The 27431-nt window shown below is 42.7% G+C and overlaps 1 long non-coding RNA gene across 1 annotated transcript in view; it reads left to right on the forward strand.

Moving 5' to 3' along the window:
* The first annotated feature begins 462 nt into the window (after positions 1-462).
* The window catches only part of LOC128853727 (uncharacterized), a 41651-nt gene continuing 14682 nt past the window's right edge, over positions 463-27431 (forward strand). Inside the window, exons 1-2 of the long non-coding RNA XR_008452437.1 lie at positions 463-550; positions 4200-4261. This is a non-coding gene — a long non-coding RNA (uncharacterized LOC128853727). The remainder of the gene's footprint in view (positions 551-4199; positions 4262-27431) is intronic.

Raw genomic sequence — 27431 nt, forward strand, 5'->3', positions numbered from 1 at the left:
GTTGTGAATGAATTGAGCCAATTTAATTTCCTTTTCTAGCAGCATAACAGGGCTTGCAGATAAGGGAGAAGCAGTATAAATCATATATCTTGATTTTTAGTAGAGCTTCTGATGCTTGCAGGATATTCTAATAAAAAACTGGGAAACCAGTCGAGATGATACTGCTCTAAGGGAGTTGCAAAACGGGTTGAGGAAGTGTTCTTGATATCTGTGCTCGTACAGGGAATTACCATGGCTCCATTACTCATCCATGATGAAATAGAGAGTGTAATTACTGTACTTGAAGATGAGATCAAGTTTGAAAGCAGAATAAACACAGTCATAGAACTAGGATGCAAAATGGGAGCTCTATGGAAAAAACGGGATGTGGTTCAGTAGCAGGTGCACTGCTATACATGTTAACGTAATCAACTTCAGAATTACAGGACTACAAAGAAGCTACTGGGCAGCTGGCTTTGCTGCAGGAAAGGATGCAGGGCTTGTACGCTGAATAGGAGACCATAACATCTTGCTGCAGCAGAAGAGGCGAACACCATGCAGGTCCCTATCGGTAAGACAATAATAATAACACATACGCAAGAATCCTGCTTTGCTGTGCTAGAAGACCGTGTCCCATCCTGGGCTCTGCACAAGCGAGATATGGATATTTGGACAGAAAAAAGGGGTAATAATGATCAGAGGCTTTGAACACATGACTTCTGCTGAGCCTGTTGAGAGGGCAGAAAACTGAGGAAAGATGTTGTAAGCCTTCAAATAGATAAAAGGCTGTTGCTATGAATAAAGGAACAATTTGTTCTCTCATGTCCTATGGGGGCGGGGCAAGAAGTCATAAGCTAAGATAACAGCAAGGCAGATCTAGGTTATGGTGAAAAAAAATGTCAGTGATTCCTTTGAAGTAGTCGAGCCCTGTGCTGGACTGGCTCGGCAGGATGTAGGGCTGTTCTTGGAGGGTTTTAAGAATGGATCAGACAAATATTTGTCAGAATGGCAAAAGGGCAATGTAGGATCTTGCATTTGTGAAGGAGACTGGAGTCAATGGTCTCCTAAATCGGTGTTCCTATGGTTCTCTAACTGCGAGATATGTAATTATTGCAGCCCTTATTGGCTTAACGATAAAACTAGATCAGCTGCACAGATTAAAGAGACACAACTAGGCCAAGTAAAATTATGTAATGGGAATGAAATTATGTTTAAGTATGGGTTTATGTTTACAAAATTATTTTCACCAGATGGGATGAGAGTATCTAAATGAAGAACTCTGCAGAGCTTTTAAGCATTAAAAGCTAAGACCCTCTCTTCAGTGAAGCTTTCCAGAGAATTTTCCACCTTTGTTCCTGCTGTATTGCTGATACAATTATGCTGTGCTAATCCAGAAAGGATGCCAATGTTTTCAAGATTAAGACCTCAGAAGCGAAGTTGAACTGATCTTGGTGAAAGTAGTTTAGATGCAGTCAAACCGTAAGATGTGTATGTAAAGAATTTGAGCTGGAACATCCTTTGAGGTTGTTGGTTTTACTTTTTAAGCAGCAAATGCATTGAGATGGGTAGTAGCTAGTAAGAAAGAGGTCTTTCGGAAGCAGGCTGTTGTATGTACAAACAGGTGGTTGTACATGAAAATACTTGCCTTGAGACGAATTCAAGACCTGTGGTGTTCACCTTAGTATTTGAAAATGTAGCAGTTCCCTGTCATATCATGCCTGATGCTTACAAGCAAGATGCAGCAAATGTAATTCTTTGCCCCTAATTGCATTCCCTGTTTCCCCAGAAGTGCTGTCTAGATCACGGGAGTTTGTCAAAGTTAGTTTTCATCAGTAATATCCTTGAATGATCAAGAATATTTCCGTAAGATTAGATGAAGTCACTGATGATCTAAATAACTGTAAATTGGGGCTTTTTAAGTAGTGAAAGACGATGTATCCCAATGTCCTGCTTTTTGCTATTTAACACTGTGTCCTGTTGCCAGCTCCTGTTTTAACTGTAAGTGCAGTGTGTGCAGTGGTCATGATACAACATGAGAAAGAAGGAAGACTTCTTGCATTGCATGCAGCTTGACCAGACTTTTACTGTGCAGGTTTTTTTGCACACTGGCTTTCTAGGTAATGATGAGCTTGATACCTACTGCTTTTCCCCTGCCAGAGCAGATCTGAGGTGAAGCAGGTAGAAATCCACGTGTTACAGCTGGCAGGGCCCTAGACTCAGGCTCTAAATGCCCACCTTCAGAGTAAAGAGCAGAGTGTGTGACATCTGGCAGCATCTGCGCTCAGCTTGCTTTTCAGAGGTTGTGTGCCTAAATGTGTTTGTTTGGGTTGTCCAAGCAGGGCTTAGTCAACGACAGGAGGGTGTTTGGATGACAATGGTGTTTTTCTCTAGCTCCTACAGAAAATAATCGCTAGAAAAGAAACGTCAGCAGTGTTTATCACCATTTTTGGGTTTATGACAGCTTGGCATTGTTAACATTAGGTCATCCAAGGCATTCCCTAGGGTTCAGCCCTCCTGGTTCCAGAGCAATTCTCCCACAAGAATTTGCATCCATTTTGGAAGTAGAAGGATGCTGCTCTTTTCCCTGTTGGGTACTGTTAGCCACTTCAGAACTTACCTCTGCATGTAAAGAAACTTGTGGAGTATCTCTTCCCTTTTGTAGGCAACTGCATGAGTCATCTAGAGTTGAGAACACACCTGTGTTTTCCTCTTCTCCATCCCACACCCTTTTCTGCTCTAATAAATTCCTGGCAACTGGGTACAAACGTGAGCTCCAGCTCTGGTGCCTGTTCCTGAGCCGCTGACACAGAGGAAGAGGATTGAGGCACTTGGATAATCTCCCCAAAAAGTGAGCCCTTTGCTTGTTGAGGCACAATGCCTGGTGTGCGGTTTGTTTCGAGCCAATTCAGCCATCCCATCTCCCTCTTCTCTGCATCATGCAGTTCATGTATGGACTTTGTGTGCTTGGCCAGGCGTTGGCTAGCCTGTTCCTGTACCAGAAAGGGTTTGATTGAAGAAGAGAAATCTTTGCACTGGAAGGAAATGGTCTGGAACATGTCTGCTGTGTTTCTTCAGCATCATGACATCAAGGTGAAGAATACAGTCATGAACCTAAAGAGTGGTGGTTAATAGGTGGGTTTTTAATGCTGTGTTCTTATCAGAGCCTGTATTTGAGGGCAGGAAGTGGCTGCAAAGAAGGAAGAGGAGGAGAATCCTTTTCAGAGAATGATGCATGTTTTGGGGTAACTGACTGAATAAGTGCATGCAAGTCACAGTGGGCCACATGCCTAGGGATGCTGTCAGTATAAACTGAACGTGTGCTGCCTGTGGTATCTGGAGAGACAAAAAGCCCCTGGTGCACAAACTGCAGTTGTGTGATGAAGCAGGGAATATGTACAGCCTCCTCAGTTTGCCTCTTGTAAGTTTTCAGTGTGTTCAGCATCTTCTCCAAGTGTTCCTGCACCTGCTAGTTGATTTCGTGGCCATCGTCTGTGGAAGACTGGCACTTTTTACCACCTTTCGTTCTTGTGCAGAATTTTTGGTCTCCATATAGGGTTTTTGTTTGGAGCCCAGCTCTGTTTCCAGTTCCTTAATCTGAAAAGTAGGAGAAAAATAAATTATTATGGAAGACATTTGAAGTGATTATGTGCAATTACAAGGATCAGAAAAAGAAATAGGAAGTTGGTATCTACCCCAGGAATTTGAAACTACTCATGCTGTAGAGTTTTGTAGTGGTTGAAAAATGAACAGCGAGTCATGCCATTGATGACACCTTGCAAATTCTCCTTCATGGGAGATCAGCTGCTGATCCCAGTTACCGCTGTACTCAAGCACCATAAAGATTATGATCGATGAGTTCTCCACGGGGTGCAAAATGCTGAAATTCTCCTGTGCTCCAGTGGGCTGAGAGTGTCCAACATGCATCTTTTCTGCCTAGTGTGCTTTTCCTTAAATTAGTGCATTCCCTTTGGGATGTGTTGGCTGCTAAATGAAAATGTTTCTTTTCAGGTATTTGTGCTGAATGTGGAAGCTCAGGCGCGGGAAGGAGTTTCATAGCTGCTCCACAGGAATGATCTTTCTGATATATTTGTAGATGTTTTCTTACCCTGGAGTTTCACGATAGTGCTCTTTTTTTCCTTTCAGGGTTAACTGCTCAGCCTATTCTATCTTGACTGACAGGTCTTTTATAGAATTTAATAGGTCTACTTAATCTTTTCCAGGTGCACGTAATGATCCTGCTTCTGACACAGATCTTTTACCACACAGGAAGCCTGTGAGAAAGGTACGAAGCAGATCGACAGCACAGCTACTTCTATGGATCATTGAGAGCTCTGATATCTGTATATTTCCTGTGCCTTATCTTTATTCTTTCTGTGCATCATAGGCGGCCTTTCTAAAGGCTGGATCCACAGTTCACTGAAATCAACGAAAGTAATCCCAGCTGACTTAGACAACTCTAGATCAGACCATAAACCAGGTGGTGTTACGCTCACCTAGTACTACTGGACTAATCAAAGGTATTACTAAGTCAATAGCTTTAGTTCTAATGACACTTCAGGCCTTGATTTTTGCCTTTCAAAGGAGAGAGAGTGGCTGAGAATGTGCTGTAGATGGAGGGTGAAGATGCTGTCTGAACATGCAGTAGCTGAAAGCACAAAGGTGACAGAAGCTGAGCCTCCCTCTGGGAAGAAATGCTGTGGGTTAAATCCAGAGCCAGCTATGGTATTTTTGAAGCGCCAGTTGTCAGCACAGTGCCAAAGGAGCAATCTGCTCAGTGCTGGCAACTTTTCTCCCCTCTGTGCCAATTACGAATGCCATTGACTGGCTAGGAAGGGAAGCCGGCCTACTCTTTGTTGGAGGATTGATAGGTGTGATGAGTGGAGTTGTGTAATAAGCGAAAGAAAGGACAAATCGAGAGGAAATGGAGGAATTCCTCAGGGTGCCATCTGTGATGTAGATTACCAGGGAGGCAGAGAGGAAGTGGATTTCTTCTTTTGTGGATTAATTTTGCCAGGCTGCAATCAGTGAGCTAACATGCATTCTGCTTTTCAGAGTCATAAAAAGCAATGCAAGCACTAACATGTATTATTAACACCATGCTTTCGAATCGGCCCCGGAGAGAAATTATAGAATATGTGCCTTAAGGATTCCAGCAACCAATGCAAAGGGCAGAAAGGTGAGGAGGTGATTTACGTCAGCCACAGCTTTCTTTGCTCTCTCATCAGCTGCTCAGTACTCACTGATTTCCTCCTCATGTTTATTAGTATTGTGTTGAAGGTCAGGCTCCAGCTTTCATTAAATAGTAAGCAGAGTGATTCTAGAGGGTAGAAAGAAGCCTTAGAGACCTGGAATCTCTTATCTGTTCAGCTCTTCCTTTTGGCACGCAAAGAAATGATTTGTGCATCACGGTTCTCTGTAGAATTTGTTTTTTCTCTATAAAATTGTGCACCGTTAAGCCAAGTGGGATTCATCCCTACTGGATCTGCATTACAGAACATTAGGACCTGTGTATTTACTTGCACGCTGAATGAGATTTAAAATGATGATACACCTCTGAGGCAGAAATAGACCCTGTTGTTTATGAAGTCCTTGAGTTTGAGTCTGTTTTCTTGAATTTCTGTGTGTGGGCATGTGAGTTTATATACCAGTATTATTTATTTCAAAGTTATGCTGCAGTAGCAGCAGCAGCTGGCTTTGGACTCAACTGAAACTATATTTGATTGCATTCTCAACAAGCATAGTCTCTGCTCCACAGTTTACAATATGTATGTGTCTCTTTATCTCCTGGAAAATGTGAGCCCTACAGCTCATTTAGTACTTACTGTTTACTGATATGAATCATTGGAGGGCTGTTGTTGTTACTGCTGTAAAAATAATAAATAAATAATTTAAGAAAACACTCTAAGGAAGGAGAACTACAAAGGCTTTAATAGAAAACCTGCGTTCTAGCAACACAAGCTGTTCTTCAGCAAAACAACATCATATAAACATACATTGTATTCCAGAATGCTGCACAAGTTCTGTGCAACATAGGCTTTGTATAACAAATAAGTTTAAAATACCAAATTTGTATGGAGATTACAGTTCACCTGCTAAAAATTTATTCTTTTTATTATCAGTCAATTGGAATAGAATGTATTGGTTACATTTTTTAACCTATTTGAATAAAAGCCACATTTACAACTTAGTTTTTATAACTGATGTCCCATAATTGCATCTGAGAAATGCTTCTTGTATTATCAGTCCTTTCCAGAAGTTTTACTCTTCTCCTTGGAGATGTAAGCATGTGTGGTCTTTATGGAAAAGAACTGCAGACTGTAATGGCGAATGTTAAAGTAGCTTCTTAAATCTGTGCAAGAAATGAAGTGGCAGGTATGTTATTTCATACTGCAATCTGTAACGCAGGGATGCTTAAAATGTCACTAAAATGGATTGCATGGTGGGTTACAGTCTATGAAAGAAATCTGAGCACCATGGAAACAACTGGTAAAACTATAGCTTCAATGGAGGCAGAGTTTTTCGCTGTCCTTTTTAAGGTGGTGGTGGTGGGGGGTCGAAAGTACTCAATGCTGTCTTAACTCTTCCACTAAATTTGCTAAAAGTGTTTTCGTAAGCCTTGCTAGGAGCAAAGCTGGGCCCAGATGGTGCTTTTTGGAAAAATCCTGCTATCAGTGTAATATCTCTAAAGACTGAGCTCTTCATGTTCCATGGAGTTATCAGATCTATCTTATAGACCACTGTTATATTTGTCCATCATTGGCTTAATCCTGCACTGCTTGCCCAGAGTTAAGATATAACATTAAACCACTTGTGCATAAACTCTCTGTCAAGACAACTGTTGCATAAGTAGTTCTACTTTGTATGGTTTCATTATATCTTCTCCATGACCGCTGGCTGCTCCAGGAGTTTGTGAGACTACTCAATGCCCTCCAGGCCAGGCTGCACTTCTTCCAACTCTGTAGGTAACAGGCTGAGACCGAGCTGCTCCTGCAGCTCCTGCTCATGCTGGCAAACACCTTCGTCCATTTAGATCCAAAGATGAAAGATTAATGAAGGGAAAGATGTAGGAATGTAGGGAAAATGAATGTAGGAATGAAGGGAAAAGTGTAGGATGTAATGAAGCTGAAAGATGTAGGAGATCTCTCTGCAAAGCTGTTCTTCAAGGGGATGCCAGATTTAAAAATAATTTAGAAAGCAACCTCCCCAAAAAAACCATCACTGGATCCTGGTATCATCTCCCTGTCTCACATCATTGTAGCAACACTGACTTTAAGAGAATTACTTCTGACTGAGGCTGATGTAACTGAGGACAAGTTACATTTGAATGTGTGTGTGTATATATATACACACACATGTTAGAGAATCTTTGCTGTTACTCTTTAAGTTACTAAAATTGGGTTTTTGGCAGCAGTTGTATCACTTTACTCCAACAAAGAGATTAGCCTTTTACTTATTTACTTAGTTTTATTTTAGAAATGAAGACCCAAAGGAAGCTTCTTAGTTTTACATTTGTGTTAGTTTCTAGTCCATTTCTTAGCTATCCTATTGAAACAACAATTACAACTTCTCTTAAAAGCAGACCTTTATTGTTTTAATTACAAATGAATAGTTCTTTGGGTTTATAGTTTGACAAAAGCTGATAGAAATGCTTGTCTTGTATAAGGTTTGTCGGAACTGCTTCAGATTGAAATTAGTATGAGTGGGGGAACCAGGGCTTTGGAATGTAACGTCTTAGTTTGTTCAAGATGTCTGTCTAAGCAAGAGTACATAATCCAGTGCTTTGTTGATGTGTTGGGTTTGCCTGACAAGGTTTTGGTAGTGGAGGCCTACCAGGGTGGCTTCTGTGAGAAGATCCTAGAAGCTTCCATGAAGAAGAGTTGCCATGCAGACTACTACAGGAGTTTGAGCCCTGCAAATTGATGGGCCCTGACACTGTCCACCTGAGGATGTGAAGAGAGCTGGCTGACGTTGTGAAGCTGGTCTCCATAATCTTTGAGAAGTCTCCATAATCTTTGGAGGTTAGAGGACTTCACAGAAGACTGGAAGAAGGCTAATGTTACGGTAATCTATGAAAGGGGCTTACAGGAGGATCCAGGAAATTCTAGGTCCATTTGTCTTACTTCAGTCCCTGGGAAAGTTATGGAATGAATCCTCCTGGAGCCTATCAGCAGTCAAATGAAGCATGTGATTGGGAAAAGCATGGATTCACCCAGGACAAATCATGCTTGACTAACCTGATTATTTTCTATGACGAAGTAACCTGCTTGGTTGATGTGGGGCAAGCAGTGGACTCCAGGTTGTCTACCTGGATTTCTCCAAGGCTTTTGATATCTCCCCTGTTCAGGTGAAGAGGGGGAGTGATTGAGGCGCTTTGGTGGGTGCCATAGTTGCTTAAGCTATACAATAAATCTGGTATACTTTTCCATCCATGATCTGCTTCCACTCTCTCCAGTTTATTTTGACATGCTGTTGTAGTTTATTCAGCATCCTGACAAGCTCATTGGTGTTCCTGTTGGTGTGATCCAGTTGTGTTTACATTCTGGTCAGGTCAGTGTCCCCATCTTCTTGAGCCTGGAAGCTTCAGCGCTCCGCTTCAGCCTCCAGACTTGCCTGCAGAGATTCACTTGCAGGCTGGTAATTATTTCTGCAGAGTCCAGTGAAGCATATGGTGCAGCATTCTGTTATGTTGAGTCTGATCCAGCCTTTGTATCAAATGATTGCCCACCAAGTAATAAAAATGCAGTAACTTTTCTAAGCTGTTTAAAACTGAAATACCAGTATTTTGCACTGAGCCATTCATGAGTGCCTTCTTTTAAAACATAGGGCTGGGAGAGGCTTTCAAGAGGTCATCTTAGAAGTCTACTGTCTAAAATCTGGGTCACCTCCTGCTAAACCAGTCCCATCAGACAATGTGTGACCAGACTGCACTTAACTTCCAGTAATGGAGACTGTACAACCGCCAGACAATCTGATGTAAGGAGTAATTCCCTGTAAGATTCTAGAACTTTCCTAGTGTCTAACTTAAAACCTCTATGCTGCAGCCTTCACCTGTGACTCAATGTCATATCATTGCTGTACGTGGTTGTTTCAAATTCTTCCTTCTCATCTTCTCCTGGCAATGTCAGCTTTAACTCGAGCCAGTTTGAATTGAATGCAAATCAGTTTACTTTCATCAGCCTGCAAGGAAGAGTGCAACAGATGGACAAATATCTGCCCTTTGTGGGGTTAGACATACAAAATCCATCTGATGGGATGTGGGCAGCAGCTCCCAGGCTGGCATGCGGCTCTCACATCTGTAGCATTGGTACCTCCAGGGAAGACTCTGTTTCCTCCAGTGCCACCTGCAGTTCATTCTTCTCAATCTCCAGCGTCTGTCTTGTGCAGCTCATGAATGTTCTTCCTTCCCTCCCCCAGCTGATTGATTAGATCCTTAATTTCCTTTAGGGAAGAAAGCAGATATTTCATACGATAGGTTTATTTCAGGACTATGAACTTTACCGAGTGCACCAGACAGATTCATTGAATGGAAATGGCATGAAATTATTCCAGTCACTTTATATCAGCTGCCCTTTGCTTTTGTTGCTAAATATTATCCTGGATTTCTGAATGAGCCCAGCTCCCTGCATGTGTTCATGGAGGTGGAAGAATGAAGTCTATTAAATCAAGAGAATTGTTTTTCCAGTTTTTATCCGTCCTTCCCCTCTCCCCGTTTCAGATGGTTGCTCTTACGAAATGAAAACAGGACGCTGCATCGTTTCTGTACAGCAGAATGGGGCTCTGTGCCAGCTGATGTGAGCCGGACCAAAGAGTTGGGGGAGAGAGCCCAGAAAACCATGGGTCTGGGCCAGGGAGTCCATGACTGCTTTCTGTGGGCCGCAAGGACAGCAGATTGTGGCATCTTCTAAATATTTACAGTGTCATCTTTCAGCCTTCTGCAAGAGATCAATTTTTGCAGTTTACAGAAGTGTTTTTTTAAAAAAAGAAGGCCAAGGCAGGGAGACCAGGGCAGCCAGTGGGGAAAAGTGATGCGACTCCTGAGCAGGAGTTTAACCAGCTTGCTCTGAACTGATTCCTGGAGATCCCTAATCCTCTGCACGGAGGTTAAAGGGAACATCATCTTCCCAGGGTAAAGCTGGCCATTGTTAATAGTCCACTAAATGAACTGCTCAGCGTTAGAGAGGATGCTGGCAGCCAGAGCTGACGCTGCAGCCTGTCTTATTCAAGGCCAATACTGTAACCAATCCATTATTCCCTTATGCAATGATCTAGTGATGATACCTGGCCCAGCCTGAAGGGATGACCTCAGGCTGTGGCATTGAGCACACCCATGCTGCCATTTCAATTGCATTTTGAGGGTTCAGAAAGGACCTTGATGCTGAACGTTATCACCAGAGTTGGTTTCCTGGAAGCAGTACTCTGGTGCTAGTTGCAGCCTTGGGTGATCCAGCAGGGGTGGCGTGTGTATGGGTGCAGACCCTGTCCTGAGAGCAGAATCTGACCTGTGACTGCCTCAAATATGTGTTTCTAGAGAGTGGAAGCGCTGCTAGAAATAAGAAAAGTGGAACTGGTGGAAAACACAACAAGACATCGTTCAGTAGGAATCAAGGGGCTGATGATTTGCTGAGTTTTTTAACACCAAATCTGAATGGCTTTGTTCTCCCTCATCATAGATTCCAGGTGCTCCAAGGATTCTTCTCTGAGTCTTAAGCTCAAAATTCTCAGTTATATACATTTCTTCTGGGAACTGTCCTCTTCCACATGTAATGCTCCGCATTTTTGTTGCCATTCTGCCAGCATCCTATCAAAGGCTCTCTGCTTCTTGTCCAGGGCAGCACAAGCAGCATTGGCCTGGAAAGATAAAACCAAGCATTGACCAGACACAAGTTTTCTTCACACTTCACTTCTCTGCGTGTCCTGCCAGCTAAGCAGTTAAATTGGCAGCCGCTCTAATGACTGGCAGAGTTTCTCTCAGTCACTCTGAATGGATGATTAAAATGTTTACAGGGCTTTCTTTCCTCACCATTAGGAATTTAACAAGATCACCCAGTTCCCATCAGTGTGATAGTCTTCCTTGCTCCTGTGGTTATAATGATGCTGCTGTGGAGCAAATGTTTTCCACTTTACATATTCCTTGTGCAGATGTGCTCTTAGTAATTGCCTGGGTTGATTGGTGTGACTCTTTCTATTTCAAAGATGGTTCGGTTACAAACAAGATGTTATTCAAGACTATTTTAGACTGTGTTTAACTGCTTCTCATAAAGGGTAGGAATAAAGGTACATTTTTCTTTCCTAGGAGCTTTTAATCACAAATACTCTACATATCCTCATGATCCACACATGCGTTCAGATACCATGGTGACAAGCACACCACAGGAACCATAGAATAAAGAACTGCTTCATTAAAGAAAGCAATGGTGAAACAGATTTTCAGCCCAGTAATGTAATGATGTATGTGGGATTTTCAGCTCTTGAGACCCTGCTCTAAAGCTGACTGCAGTCATTGGCAGATACCCAAAGGCTTCAGTGGATTTGGAGCAGCCTTTGTGCCTATTTTAAGTAACATTTTTATTCAAATGTCCCACAGTTGCACTACTATTCATGCTCCTAAACTAACGCTAGCCAGAGTAGAAATACTAATTTAAATGAAGGAGCGTTTGTTGCTAGTGTTTAAGCTACATGTTGTTTAGATCTGCTTTGAGTGTGGTGGTTAATAACCAGTGGCCAACCCACTGGTACTGCAACACTGAAAAGTTCAAAGCAGGATATCATTATCCTTAAAAAGAAGATGAATACCTTGCCTTGCAGTAAAGGAGGGCTTTTTCCTTTAGCTGTACTCTTGTTTCTGGAAGTCAGCTAATGAGCTTACCAGAAGCATGCTGTGTGCTCCTAGGAATTAGCTGCGGCTCTCATCTGGGTTTTCTCTTGATGTGGTAAATCTTAGCCTTGCTTCTCATGGTGATACAGATTACTTGACATTTAATAGAGAGATCTTAAAATATTAGGAAGTAAGGGATCGGTCCAAAGCTGACCTGAGTTAACAGAAAGACTCCCAAGGCTTCCAGTACTTCCAGGTTTTAGATCTTGCTGATCAGGCTTGTGATGGCTGCTGTCTTGAATGGCTGGATTTTTTTGCCTTCTCAAGGTCAACAGTGGGGTCCTCCTCTTCTTTCTGCTGCCTGTTTTCTCTGTGATGGCAACACAGCCCTGGATTGATTCAGCTGTCTCCTCTGTTGAAGCCTCACAGCCAACTTTATCCTGAGGGAGGCAGGGCAGAAATATCCGGTTGAGTAAGTCATTCATGGAATGAGGAGTGGTTGGAGTTAGGAGCCCTCATTTTTAGCGCCATCACTGTTTTCACCAAAGAAGAGGTGAAATCCTGGCACCGGTCTCAGAAAAGGGACTGTAAAAATATTAGTAGGATGTGGCTGATGCATATGGCATATTTGGCCACTGCTCAGTTCTTCATTGCTGGTTTGTAACCTGGTGATAGACACTTCTACCTTCAATATCTCAAGGACTAGGATAACGTCTAAGAGCAAAGGAGCCTCCTTCCCTTATGAACATCCCTGGAACTCAGCACAAAGTCATGCAGAGATGCACTGGCTTCCTCCATTTGTCTCAACTTGTTCGGGCACACAGTGAAACCCTCCAGATTCCTTAACTTTTGGGCTATTACATGAAAGGAGCTTTACGTTAGCTCTGTCAGAGAGACTGCTACAAAGATTGGCTCAACTTCTAGCCTGTAATACCAGGTATCAAGGACCGTATTCTAAGGGGCCTAATCTGATTTGATGCTTGCTTTATTCTTAGGAAATGCTAGTGGCTTTATGTAGGGCTGCTGGAAGACTAAAGTCCTTGTTGGAATAAAGAAAATCTATACAAATTCAAGCCTTTATCAGAAAGGATCAGTGTTGGTTTCTGTTGCCAGCATACAATTGTTAAGTCTCAATAGCCCCTGTTTATTGTTGCCAGGATTATTTTCTTTCTCTTGGCTGGAAACCTTTGCTTTCTGTCTGTCTCACCAAATTGAGTCCTAACAGATCGCATCTATAAACTGTGACTCAGCAGCCAAACTAAATAATGAGTCTTCCGTAAGTCCCATCCCAGACTTCCCAAAAGCTGAGTGCCCACTTGGTTTCTTCCAGCTCTTTGGTTATTTCAATGGCATCAGTCTTGTATTTAGTCCTCCAGTTTATGACTTCAGGATTGAGTTTAGAGACCAGACACTGCAGTTCAGCTTTGCTCTCATCCTCCAGATACTCTTTGATAGGGTCTAAATCATACGTGGTGTTGGCCAGGCTCACTACAACAGCAGGGCACGACTAGAGACAGCACAGCCATTACTATGTATCTGTCCTGTTGGAACTAGGAATGCTCCGACCTCACTCCCCAGAGCTGGAGTGTTCCACTTGAACAACTCAGTTCTGGACCAGCTAGATCTCAGGCTGCAAAATACCTTCCTGGTCGGGGCCAAGTCCCTGTGCTCTGTGCTTGTTTTTTACTGTACTGCAGTGAATTAAATTGAGCTCATACAACTGAAAACAGAACTTGGCTTGTCATCATCACTGTTTTCTTTCAAACAGTGTTACAAAGGGATTATGACAGTAAACCTATTTGGCAATTGTTCTGAACACAGAGAGAATTCCTGACAGCATTTTGATATGCAGGTGCAGCACTGGAATTACTCTTTGCAAATAAGCGGAAATTTCCAAGACAGATGTGTCAGACAGAGACCTGAAATACGTGTATATTTTGAGCCAAACTTGTGTTATCTGTGCAAATAAACTGCTCTACAGAATGGACAGTGGACTGAGAATGAAGAAGTGTGTGTTTTGGTCTTTGCTGCTCACTCATGGGAGATTCTCTATCTTATTTTCATGTCCATATATGGCTCACGTCCCCCACACTACCGCCAAGATCAGCTGATAACAAGCTCAGAGGTTAATTTGAAGGAGAAAGTTTTCCTTTGTGAAAGCTAACACAGAAGATTCGTTACTCCAAAGTGGACAGCATACAAAAGAGCAAGTACTTAATGTCGTGAGACAGCAGCAACCTCTGTAGGCAGTTGGTGGTCTCCAGTACCTTGGACTCTTCTTGCAGCTGGCCTTTGAAGTCATCTGCTTGCAAGTGGAGAGAAATCTTTATGTGGACAATCTGGCTAAGCTTGCTCTGAGCTTCTTCATGCTCCCAGTTCTGTGGGCTGTTTTCAGTTGTGGAAAAAGCTGCATAAAGAAGCAGGAAAGGAACTAATTCAATCTGACTGGAAGGAAAGAGCAGTGAAGGCTAGAAGGGTTGGGCAGATTTGCTAGAGGAGACAGGGCAGGGCTGCCAGAGTTAGATGAAATGTAGGGAAAGAAGAGGATCATGGGGAGGTAACAGTGCACAAAGCTGTCAAGGAATTTACCTCGGAGCCTGATGGCATTAATTTCAGCTTGGCTCATCTCCACCTCAGCCAGCTGGGCATTGGCTTCAGACGGGTTGTCTTCCAGCTTGTGAACATGAGCATCTGAGTTCAACTGTAAGAGAGAAGTCAGTGATATGATGCTGAGTAAGGCCTGAAGGGCCAAACTATCCTCCCTCTCTTGCATACCCTGTTTATTCTGGTTGATTGTAGTTACAATGGGATGACTGTAATAGGCAGTGGGAATGGAGAGTGTCCTGATCTTTAGTGAGGGAGATGCCCAATCCATTAGCCGGTGCAGGCAGTGTCCAGCAGTACCTGCAAACAAATGCATTCTGGTATCAGTTAGCTCCCACTGCAGAGGGCTGAATTCTGTCTGGTACTGATGACTGCACCTATGGCTGTGTTGGTAGTTTGTCGAGGAATTCCCTGCTGGCCTCTCACCTTGGATTTCTGCAGAGAATCCATGCTTATGTCATCCATCTCTGCTTCCATGTTTGTCCGTCTCCAGCTTTGCTTTCACTCTTTCTCCACAAGCTCTGCCTTCTCAGCCACAGCAGCCGTGTGCTTCCTGCACAGGGCAGAGCCTCACTCCGCAGGGCTGGCTCCTCCAGCACAAGGAGAAGCTTCAGCAGCCAAGCATCCTCCTTGCAATTCTGTTAGATCTGAGAAGGGGCCAATACGTGCTGTCATATATATATTCCAACTGTATTGGAATAACAAATTCACAGTGAATTTTTTGGAGCCTGGGGTCTTTACCCTTTCCAAGGTCTGTCGTGTGAGGGAAAGGCTAGGTGAGGTCTGCAGGATCTGGCCTGCTTAAGAGCTCAGAGAAGCTGCTGAAGAAGCTTCTCCTTTGAAGGGTCCCAGTGACATTTCTCATTCTCTGAGGAAAGAGGCAAGATGCTCAGGTGCAGGCAAGGTGTCTGACCTCAGTAGTTGTTCCAGCTTCTTCCAAGCAATCTTCTTTGTTTCTCCATCTAATGGGAAAGAAGGGAAGAAATTCTTATTTCATGCCAAAGCAACTGTATATACTTAGAGGCATAACTATTTTGGAAACAATAGTAGCAAGTGTGAGGCATAATCAGAGAAGGAACAGGAATTCCCAAGTGCTATGCTCAGCTTTATCTGACATTGATGCTTTTTGTGTCTCTGAACAAGTTTCTTTACCTCTGTTTTCCCACCTGTGCAAGGTATCTAGCAACGCTGACCTGATATGGTTGAGAATTAATTAGCTAGCATTTCTAAAGTTAATTGAAATGGAAATATTACTTATTGTTGATGCTATCAATTTGTATTAGTCATTAGAACGTGTTCAGAGCATTCTATTAAAATATAACCTTTTTAGGACTAAATTATCTTCAGGCTTTTCTATTGTTAATGAATCTGATTATATATTTAACAACCACATCCTAGCAATTTACGTAAGATTTATTAGAGTAGATCCATCCATCACTACAGAACTGTAAAAAGTGGATGGGGGGATTTGGTAGCTGAAGCAGAGGACAGAGAATTGCCCATTTCCCCCAACCTACTACCATGTTGCTTGGTGTGGATCTGCTCCAGCAGTAACTGGATTTGTCAAAGGTTTCTATGAAAGGAGGGGCATGTGCAGCGTGCCTAGGCTAAAACTGGAGTTCAAGATACCATTACCTGTGTTCTTACAGTGTGCTCAGCTTCCAGGCTTCTTCCAGTTCTTCAATATCCAGGCCTGGAGGGTGCACACGAGCACAGCACTGTCAGTGAGCAAGAGATGTGAGAGAAGTTTGTGGAAATACAAACAAGAACCTTAATTTCTTCAGTCCTTTCTCTATAGGTCTGTCAGCTCTACTGAATTTTCTTTCCTGGGAGAGAACTACAGCTGGGAATACTGAGCCAACAAAGCAGGAAAGACCTGGGCAAATGTGTCAGTAGATGACTGATGCTGCCTGTAGCTGAGTCTTCTGATTGCAGCTCTGAAGATCTAACACCAGAACTTAATTTTTCTCCTGTCACTTAAGGGTCTCACTGGCCTTACTCGGAAGCACAAGTATCTTGTACTCCCTGTGGAGTGCTGTGTTAAAATTTGAATTAGCAAAGCTTGCCAGTGTTTATTAATGATTGCACACATTGCCTTAGATACTTAGCCCCTTAGCTAGGTAAATTAGTGGTTTGGATAATACAGAGTTGGAAATTTACATTCTGGAAAGTTAATTTCTAAGGGGAGGTTTGTGAGAAAAGTGCTGGCAGACCCATCACTAAAGTAGTCAATAGTAACACTAAAATAATGTTCTAATTTGTGATAATATTTTGCATTTCTAGAACAGTTTTTATGTGAAGATCGTAAGGCCTTAGATAAACATGAATCATTTAAGCCTCATATCTTCCTGGTGATTGTATATATTTTATATGTGGGTGAGTGTGGAAGATGAATTACAAATATCAGACAGTGAGTCAGAGAAAGACTTGGGAAACAAAATCCTGTATTTCTTCTGATTCTCCTTGCCTGAACTACTGAACTGTACTTCTGCTTGCCATTATGTCAATACTGAAGAGACCAGAGTACGACTGTGGATTTTCCCAGTGACTTTATGGTCAAGTGACTTTTCAGGTGTAGCTAGTGCTGTCAGAGCTATGATTTAGCACAGCTGCACCCAGCAGGATACTGTACCCTGGGAAATCCTGTTACAATTGGTACTTCTTTACAACCTCGTCCAAGTTTGGCTGGTTTCATCTCATTGACGTTAGCAGTTGTCATTTGAGGTCACTCTCCGCTTTATGTTGAGCCTTTCCCACCTTGCATGGGTCTTCTTTTCTTGTTCCCACTTGTCCTCCAGCCAGTTGAAAAAAATGGAATTGGTGTGAAAAAGAACTTTATAATCCACATAGAGGTGGTGATTATCAAAAGGGCCCAAGATATCAAAGACAAACCAAAGAGGTCCATCTAAAATACAGACCATAGCAATGGCACCTCACCTCCTGCATCTGAGGGGTAGGTTGGCTGTTGTTGACTTTTTAGCAAAGTCTGTTGTGACAGGATAAGGAGTAATGGTTTTAAACTAAGGGAGGGAAAGTTTAGGCTGGATATAAGGAGGAAATTTTTTACAATGAGGGTGATGAAACACTGGAACAGGTTGGCCAGGGAGGTAGTGGAGGCCCCATCCCTGGAAACATTCAAGGTCAGGTTGATTGGGGCTCTGAGCAACCTGATTGAATTAGAGATGCCTCTGCTTCTGCAGGGAGGGTGGACTGACTGACCTGTTAAGGTCCCTTCCAACCCAAAGCATTCTATGATTCTATGATTTTGTGTTCTTAGTGAGGAGTTTCGCCTTGTTCTCCTCACCTTACAATTTTCTGGGAAGAGAGGTGGCAAACTAACTACCCTGCCCTGGCAACAGACTGCAAACCCAAAGAACAGATTTGTCTGAGGTGCCTCCTGAAAGCAGTATGTGCTTTGTGGTTGCATTTTCAGTAGGCCCACAAGAACTTGGTCCAGCATTGACTCTTAGAGAAGGATCCTGTTCACCCTCAGCAATTCATGTAGCTCCTCTGGGCAGTAGCACAAATTGGCAACACTTCCCTGTGCTGCCATGAGTTATTACCTAGAAAAACACGGCCCCCTTCCTGTTTGTGCAGCGAACTATGGTCTCACACTATTTAAGCAAGCAGACAATGCTTTTTTTCTCTCCTTTCTCCAGACTGGGAAAATGAGAATAGGAGAAAGCAAAGTAAAATGTAGCAGCTATTTCTGCCTGATGAACTTCCTCCAAAGCCCTCTCCTCCTTTTGGAATTTAGCAACTGACTCATTCTGAGCAGAGAGATCTAAAGTCAGAGCTTGAACTCTGTGGTCTAATGCCTACAGACAGAAAAGGGAACATCACGCAGGTTTTGTGGATCACACAAGCCGTTAGCAGCATCAGGACAAAATGTCACTGGGAGCTTCTTTTTCTTTAGAAGGAATCTGAGATTCAGTTAATAAATTCTGAGACATATGAAGCATCTGTGAGTTTAACATCCTGTGGATGTTAGCAGTGCCTTCAGAAGAAGCAGCAGCCAGCCACATGGCTGCTACAGTGCAGATTTAAAACTTCTCCAATTATATTAAATAAAAAACAGTTGAGGTGCCGAAGAGGGAGAAGTATTCGCCAAGACTAGGTGAAAAGGAGTTACATGTTTGTGGAGGGGGGTATTTCATAAGTAGAAGCCTACCAGCATTGCCATGTGAAAGTGGGTATTATTAATAAAGAATGTAGAAGACATGCAGATGTTCTTATGTAGAGAGAACACTAGAAATTGCTGTGAAATTACTATTACTGTGGAGTAGAAGGATGAAGTACAGAATTAAATCCATCCCAGGTTACATGAAATACTGGAAGACCACATCTGAAGCCCTGGGAAAGATCATCAGAATGAATCTGTGCATCCCAAAGGGTGCTCTGACTGGACGAGCTGCAATGGTTGTCGGGGTTCATTTCCCTGAAGAATGAGACAGAAACAAATTTCGCTGTCATGCTTCATAGCTGCTTTTCCTTCTCAGTTTTAACCAAGGTAGTCTCCAGTCCTTCTAAGTCAAATTTCAAGACACTGACCTAATGTCCACTTGTTGGCACTTATGTCAGCTCCTTCATATCCAGTAGGTCCATCTTTGGTTTTGTCAGTTGGGCCAGGCAATCCTCAGCATCCTAAAAGTTCTCTTGTTCCTAGTGAAAGAGTAGGAATCCAGTGTTCATCCTATGAAAGGCTGCTATGGCTCCTGCCTCTTACAGGACCAAACTTCCATCAGCTAGAAATGCAAGATTTTGCCTCTCCTGCAGAGTTTGTTAAGATTTCTTTAAAGTACTTGTTGCTGTAGTTGAACTGAATCTCCATTATTCAGACCATAACTTCTTAAAGTTAAGTATCAAAGAAGCTGTTTATTCATGTGGACATAGATCCTTAAGAGTTTACATTTTAAAACCATGCCATCCTGATTTACTGTAGATTGTGCTGAGCATCAGTGGTTGACCAGGAAGAGAAAGCGGGACTTGTGACGACAGCTCCTTTTCTTTAGCCGTGAGGCCTCTCCGTCTCCTCTGTTTTCTAAGACTTAACTGTGTTTAAGATACAGTCGAGCTGTCTATGAATCTCATGCATAATCCCCATGTGCTCTTTAGTCATTCCATATTCTGAAAAGAAGCCTCATGAGTCATTTGAGAAAGTTGATGCCCTACCTAAACAAATACTAAGCCTTTAACCATCCCCTGTTGTTAATGCTCGGCCTGCAGTTGGATGGGGAGTTTAACCTTCTCCTGGCTGAGAGTGGCTGTCTGCTCCACTGCTCTTTTGTGTGTTCTGTGAGTTCCTGAGTCTTTGACGTGATGCTTTGCAGTTCCTTCAGATACATTTCCTTCTCCTGTTGGACCACGTTCAGCAAAGACTTCACTTGGAAGCAAGGAGTTCAAGTAATGGGATTCCCAAACCAGACTTTTTCTGTTATAATGGTCCTTGAGTGCCCTGAGGTCATCCTTTTATTATCTGATCCTAGTATTTTTTTCATACCAATGGGAGACCTGGTGTTTCCTGAAATGCCTGCTTAGAGCAGAGGGTTTCATATCTATAGTGTGAGTAATACAGCTCCTGGAAAAAGGTTGTTATGGTGCAAAGAAGCAGATCTGTGTGCCAGCATAGAAAACAGGGTTGTATTCCAGATTCTGAACTGATATAAATGCAGAATGATTCTTATAATGATCTGGATTCATACCAGTCCAAATGGGACCAGAACCTTTTGAAAGCTCTTCTTTCACAAGCCTATGGAAGTTCGTTTGGTTTACACTGAGTTGAGAAGGCGTGTCCCCAGGTAAAAAGACAGATTTTGTTTCACCTATATATAAAAAATTGCTTAGTTTTGTTTCACTCAAGTTTGAGTATCTTGGTCAATACTTTATTTCCTCTCTTACCAGAAAACCAACTGAATTATCTGTTCTGCGACTAAATGAAGGGAATCTGAGATGGAACTGCCTCTTCATCCCAACGATGTGGTCCTGCTTCAGAAAAGTCAACCAAGCAGCTTTGGTTTGGCTTTTTTATGTTAATGAATAGTGACATCCTGTACCCAGTGCTCAGAACCACGCCACTCCTCTCTGTGCTAGTTTAGAAATGAGAAGCCCAGGTCCTGAATTTCTAAGGCCCTCTATTTCCACTCCCTGAAGGTAGCACGCTGAAACTCAAATTGCAAGACTTTCTCTGTTTACTAACTTTTCTGGCATTGATTTGGAAAGAAATCATTCAGACCCTTTGCCCTATTAATAATTAACAAGAAAGTCACTAGCATTCTCAGTGTCTTTACTGAAGTGAACATGGCTGTTGTTTTCTCTCCCAGCCCTTATCTTCCCTGCCCAGACATCCCAAGCTTCTCAGTGTTTGTAATTGCCACAGATTAATTCTGCAGAACGGGACAACCTCAGAATGTTTTCTTCACCCTGCGGTATGATTTCCTCCCTCCTCAGAAAAGCAGCTGCAGAGACTTCTGGGCATTCCTCTGAGTTGCCATCAAGCCTAGCATGTAACTAACAGAACACATGTGGCTTGAAAAGAATTCTGTTTCTGTGCAATGTATTGAGGGAGACTCTGAAGTGTCCATTCACAATCATACACACCAATATGCTGCAATCAGTATATAATCTCAGTCAAATGGGATAGGCTTTGATGCCCATAATTTCTTGGCATGCAAGAAGAGTCATAACAGTTTGCTGGCAGGAAGAAGAATAATATAATTGAATTTGTTTAAAAAATGCTACTGTGAATGTAGAAATCAAAGTTTTCATGAATTGGAAGAAACAAATACTGCTTATAAAATGAAAACTAACCAAAATGGTGGCTCTTGCCTCCTGTCTTTCCTCCCCTCTGTCCTGCAGCTGCAGATGCCATAGGGAGTGACAGAAAAAGCAGATAGAATAGAAACCAAAATCTTGTGACTCTTAATTGTATGCATTGTGTTTGAGTTCCAGGGACTCACAGCATCACCAAGTGACTTAGGGTTTCTTGGCAGGGATAATAGTCACTGCCAAATTACAGAGATCCTCCAACTGTTAGTCTTTGGAGGGAATGCACAGGAGGTAATTGTCTAACTGCAATATTGTTCTACTGCATGGAGCCATGTGGAAAAGCAGGAAAGCTTTATTGTTTTGCTGTGTACTGGGATGTAGAGCTTGGAAGTCCCAGTTTCATTTCAGTTCTTTCTGGTAAAAGAATTGCACTAGTGGTTGGTTTCTAATACCACCTTGGAACAGTTTCTAGTTTCTTCCCCAAGGATACCTTCTTTCCAGCATCCTTTTGTACTCAATCCGCATCAGGAAGCCAGGACCATGACATTACAGCATGGTTATGATCTCTGCCAGAGGTTCATCTCTTGTGTCTTCCAGTGTGGGTAGGATCCCAATGTAGAAAACTGTGCTGGAAAACAGGAGATTGTTAGAACTTGGAGTTCAAAGTAGCCTTTGGGACTATGAAACTCTGGACTTGCTGTGTATTAACACTCAGAAATGAGGATATATTTCTTCTTTGGTTGAGTTTTTTGATCTTTATATGTGATCTTGTCTGGGTCTTTGCTTACATTTACAAGAAGGATAAATTTTAACGACATTATAGGAATGAAAGACTGATATTTCCCAACTGGGTTCCATTCACCTTTAGCATAAATTTGCCTGGACTTCTCCTGCCTCTTCTGTGCCCCAGGTTTCTAGCTATAAAAAGTAACAGCAGGACCATCATCAGATCTAGCTCAGTGGCATATAGTAAAGCAGGAATGGAAACCTTTTCTTTGATGAAACCCAAATACATGGTGTGCTTTCCTGTGGCAGGAAACACATTAAGTAGTTTCAGTGATGATTAAAAAATAATAGTCATAATCTTGTCTTTAAATTAAGGTCAGGGGCAGTATCTGGCCCACTTTAACCTCCATCTGTAAGTTGAAATTTAAGGATAGAATAGGCTGGAGGAGTGATGAATATTGTGTAATTATGATAAAAGCTGGGAAATGCAGATTTTACTTTTCATGCAAAGAACAGACTGCTCCCTTTTGCATGGCTGTTACACTAGATACTTTCATTATGTTGTGTCAAAAACATATGTGCACAATTAATGATATATGCTGGTAATATTAGACAGCTACAACTGTCTCTCCATTTTCCTTTCCAGCCTTAAACTGGATAAATGATCAGTTAGTAGGATTTTCACCTGACTAAGGAATACTAAAGAGCAAGTGAGATTTATTGCATAGCTTAAGGTGCACTTCATTTGCATTATATTAACTGAACTGTCTGATTAAAAGTCAGGTTTGGGAGCATGTGTAAGAGAGAACATTATATGCATAAGGAAGTGGGTTGCTGTAGAAACCCTAACTCTGCAGCTACATTTACACCAAAGGCATGCTAAATCATAGCTGCCATCAATTTATTTAGTTCAATTTGGTAGGAGTAAACAGTACGTTGTTATATCCAATTCTGTACTTTTTCTCCCCCCAGTCACTAGAGCCAAGAACCGACTCTGATGTCTTCTTAATGTCCACAGACCCTGGAGGGATTATGCTGGGATTCAGGCTTTGGTATCAAAAATGGGAAAGACAGGTATAATGATGAACTACAGATAGCGGTAGTGCAGAAAGACTCATCACTGCTTAAGATCTTCCTTGATTTAGCTTCCTAACCCCACGGGCATGGCACTGAAATACTGAAGGGGAGGAAGCTTGTGGGCATTTCTATCTGTCTGTGGAAAGTCGAAGTTCTTGGAGGGAAGTGCGGAAGCATTGGAAGTAGGCATTCATACTCACTTCCTCTGATTTCTCACGGACAGGATGCTTACTACTTCATCTGGAACTGGAAGATGTGCATTCAGGAACAATCTTGAATTCAAACAACATGAGCAACTACCTATCCATAACAGATTTGTTTACTGCTTTCTGTTACTTGCCTTTCCACTTTATTATATATTATAGGTGAAAACTTGTGTTGCTCTTCGGCTCTGCAATTCACTGTTTCCATGGTTGATCCTGGAAAAAAAGGGGTTGCAGAGGCAATGCAGCCTAATAAATAGTAGTACAAATTTGTCTGCTTCCAGGTTGGGTGTTTCCTAATTCTTTCTGCTTCTGTCGCAAAATGAGAGGTTCGTTAGAAATCTTGTCTCTAGCCCTGGTGCTTGGAAGCATCCCTCAGACTACTTGTACTATAGGTACAATGTAATCTGCGAAGTGATGACCCAAGTTCTTTCATTCCTGAATAAAGATGTGCTGTTCAACCAGCCCCAGCTTGTTCTGAAGGCACTGTGTGGCTTTGCCTGATGATTGCTCTGCAGTGCTGCAAACACCTACCAGACTTGTTGAATTCATCTGGAACCATCCAGTGGAGGAAATGCAGGGATGTGCTGTGCAAAGCAGTCTTCAGGCAGTTCAGCTGCTCCTGGAACGAAACAAAGAGAAATGGAGTGAAAATTCTAACAGGACTTATCACGGCTGGAGAGAGAAAACCTTCTGTATTATAAATGGTTTGTGTTTCACAGCTGGGAAAAAAATAAACAAACCCCACAGAACAGGGTAGGAAGTGAGCCCGGTCCTATGTGTCCAAGAGGAATCATTGAACCATAGAATGGTTTGGGTTGAAAGGGACCTTAAAGATCATTTAATTCCAACTCCCCTGCAACAGGCAGGGACATCTCCCACCAGATCAGGCTGCCCAAGGCCCCATCCAACCTGGCCTTGAACAAATTTACATGCACGGAAGCAACTGTGGGCATGATTTGAACCTGAAACAATTTCAGGTAAAGTTGTTTCATGATTCTGGCTTACGATGCTATATAAATAACTATTCCTTTGGGGATTACCATCGTAAAAAGTTAACAATGAAAAGAGCTGCTCTCCACCAGCAAACCTAGAATAAAAGCTCCACAAACTGATAACAGCAGTTGGGTTTTATTTGCTGGGTAGGCCAGCCCCTGGAGATAGAAGCACAGTACAGAAGACGGGCGGCACAGTAACCTCCTTTAGGCTGACCAGAAAACTGTGTGGCTGTCAACAATCAAGAGTGGGTGAAATGGCAGCATGGTGAGTAAAAACAAACAAGGATGTCTGAAAGGACCGGATTGAACTGGTCTATAATGGTATCAGCTGCCATTCGGCTTTGGGTACCACAGAAGTAGTAACAGGACCTTCTCCATAATGTATTTCCTCTCTTCATTTGTGACTTTCAAGCCAAAACACTAACAGTCTTCCTTAGACCTTTCTTGTCCCATTTCTAGCACTCATGACAGGTAATGTGAGTACTGAGACATCAGCCTCAGAAAGATACCACATCCTCCATGTGCTGGCCTGCTTCTCAAGAGACTGCGATCTAATTCTCTGCTCTGCCATATCCTTCCTGCATGACTCTGCAACTGTCTTAGAGGAGATTCAGTTGCCTAATCATAGTGTAATTTTAGATGCATTCTGGTATCACCAGCCACTGCTCCAGAAGAGCACCAGTCTCTTCTAAGCCCTATGTTATGTCTTTTTGCCCTCTCTGGGTGTCCCAGAATGCTCACGAGCATTTTAAATTACACCAATGACACTAGATGCCAAAGTTTCTGTAACTGAACATCACCCTTCTCTCTTCTGTTCTGCGTGGATAAAATCAGGGTAATGGCATTATCCAGTCTTGGGCAGGGTTGAAGATAAAGTAGGGAGACTGAGCTGCTGTTCGGACCAAAATGCATTGAGGGCAGTTTAAATACAAAGGCATAGATTAGTGTTTACCCTGTAGAGGTTGGAGCCAGCCACAAAAGGGGACCCTCTTCCCTGCCTCTTGCTGCCACCAGCTAAAAGCAATATTATTGCACAGAATATGTGAGAGATCCTCTTGAAAAGGAGTTGCACTGAAGTAGTTTACTGTAGCCTCCAACAGTCTTAAATCTGTCTTAACTGTCTTAAGTCAGCAGTTCAGCGTTGTCTAGATAAACTACTAACCAAATAGAAGTATGCAGTGTTTTAGCTGCGTCCTGCTTTGGTTTAGAGGTTGTGCTTTCCTTGTTTACTACTCTAAAGTAATGCTCAAACCAGTAGCGAATATAGTCCTGAAAAGAGAAGAGAAGAGAAGAGAAGAGAAGAGAAGAGAAGAGAAGAGAAGAGAAGAGAAGAGAAGAGAAGAGAAGAGAAGCTGCATTCACAATATGTTGACATACACCATTTTTTCCACTCTCTTGCACTCTCTGTTATGCTGCAGCTGCTTTACCGGTTTAGCATGGGCTGAGATGAAGTTGTGCATGCAGGAGGTAGAGATAAGACCCAACTCTGTCTATCTGACAGCTTGAAATCTGAAAAGCAGTTCCCAAAACTGTTTCCCATTCACCTTTCCACTGCAGTCTTGGGCTGGGCTGCTGACAATGCTGATAGGCAGCAAGTTTTTCTGTTTGATAGAAACTTGACATTTGTCTGGGCAACAGAAGGCCAGTGACTGCCAGGAGGGGATTCTGTAGCCTGTCATTAAGCCAGGGCTGCACTCACGCTTCCATCTGTGCAAGCATGTTTCTGCAGCAGTGCTTGGTAGTGCCTTCACTGAGCAAAGTGAACATGGTGCGTGCTGTCTGCCTTTCGGTGCTGGAGGGGCAGAATTTTCAAGGACAAAGCTAGATTGTCTTTCAGGACAGCAGAGAAGTAATCAGAGGCAGACACAGGCTGTTACCTGGATGAAGAGTGTTTTACAATGATGGCTGAATTCTTTCCACAAAAGAATGAGAGGGAAGCACTGGGCACCAGAACCGATGATAATTGATTGCTGACACATTGGGCTGACTGTATTGATTGTACTGGATGGTGTTCACTCTATGTTCAGCCTCCTGTCCTTTAAAGAGGACCCACAGCAGGGATGTGCTGGATTTCTGGAGTAAGCCCTCCACTGCCTCATTCGGAGGGTCCTCCTTCTTCTGTAGCCACCCTGTGGTGCTGTGTCACAGATGGAGAGGAGCCGGGGGGAAAAAGCAAGACCAATTCAGATATAGCGAGGGAAAAGCCCAGTAGCAGTGCATGAGAAAGCAGATTTCTGATTGTTAACCTGAGCAGAGAAAGGAAGAAAGCTTCTGTGGGTACAGGGAAAGGAGGCAAATTAATGCTGGCAGGGGAGTAGCATTAATGTACTCCTTAGAGTCCCAGGACTCACGGGGGGCCTTTTCTATGGAAAGCCCATTTGTCCTGAATAAACTATTCTGCCAAAGGAAAGGATATTGTGGGAGATTGTACTTTTCCTTTTAGGCTCATACTTTGATATGCTGACAGAGGGAACGATGTAGCTTATAACCAAGCACAATCAGAACGTATTTTGGCACAGTCAAATGTCGCTTTCAAAAACCTGCTTGGTGGCAAAGAAAGGAAATAGTTGCTGAGTGTAAAAAAGATAGAGCAAAGGGCCTGTGATTCATGCTCTGATCATGTTCTGTCAGTATGTCTGTGCAGTGGAGTATGTGAATGGCTGGTGGAGTTTGATAATATGCTTAAATACTGTTCCTGCTGCTAAGCATTAGCATGGCTGCTTGACAACACAGCAGAGAGGCAAGTCACATGCACCAGGAAAGGCGAGACAAGCTGCAGTGAGCTGCAGGACTCTAACTCTTCCAGCAACACGTAAGCAACAGAAGCAAAAATGAATTTAATCCTTTGGCTGGTGTGCCTTTTGGGTAGCTTTCCTGAAGCTTTGTGTTAGTAAGGACAAGCCTTGGCTTGAGTTTTGGGGGTTTTGTTTCTTTTCACAGTATCTATAAGGATTATATTGTTAATCAAGGCCAGTGGCAACGTGTTGAGGAGTCATGAAACAGCTTTGCTGTTATTTGTATGTTAAAATGCTCAACTGTTGCATCACTGCTCAGACATTTGCACAATCAATATTTTCAGTTAATTGTTCCTGGAAAGGATTTCTGAGATACACATTTCTGTGTGGCAGAGCCGATTGGCTGCAGTATTTCTTTAAGGGAACAGAGCCATATTGATTTGCAACAGTAAAGTCCTTTTTCCCGGAGCTGCTGTACTTTAAAGCCTACGGAAGTTTGATGTGATCTCTTCATGCAGAGGGCTTGGCT

This window comes from Cuculus canorus, chromosome 15, assembly GCF_017976375.1.
Source record: "Cuculus canorus isolate bCucCan1 chromosome 15, bCucCan1.pri, whole genome shotgun sequence".
NCBI lineage: Eukaryota > Metazoa > Chordata > Aves > Cuculiformes > Cuculidae > Cuculus > Cuculus canorus.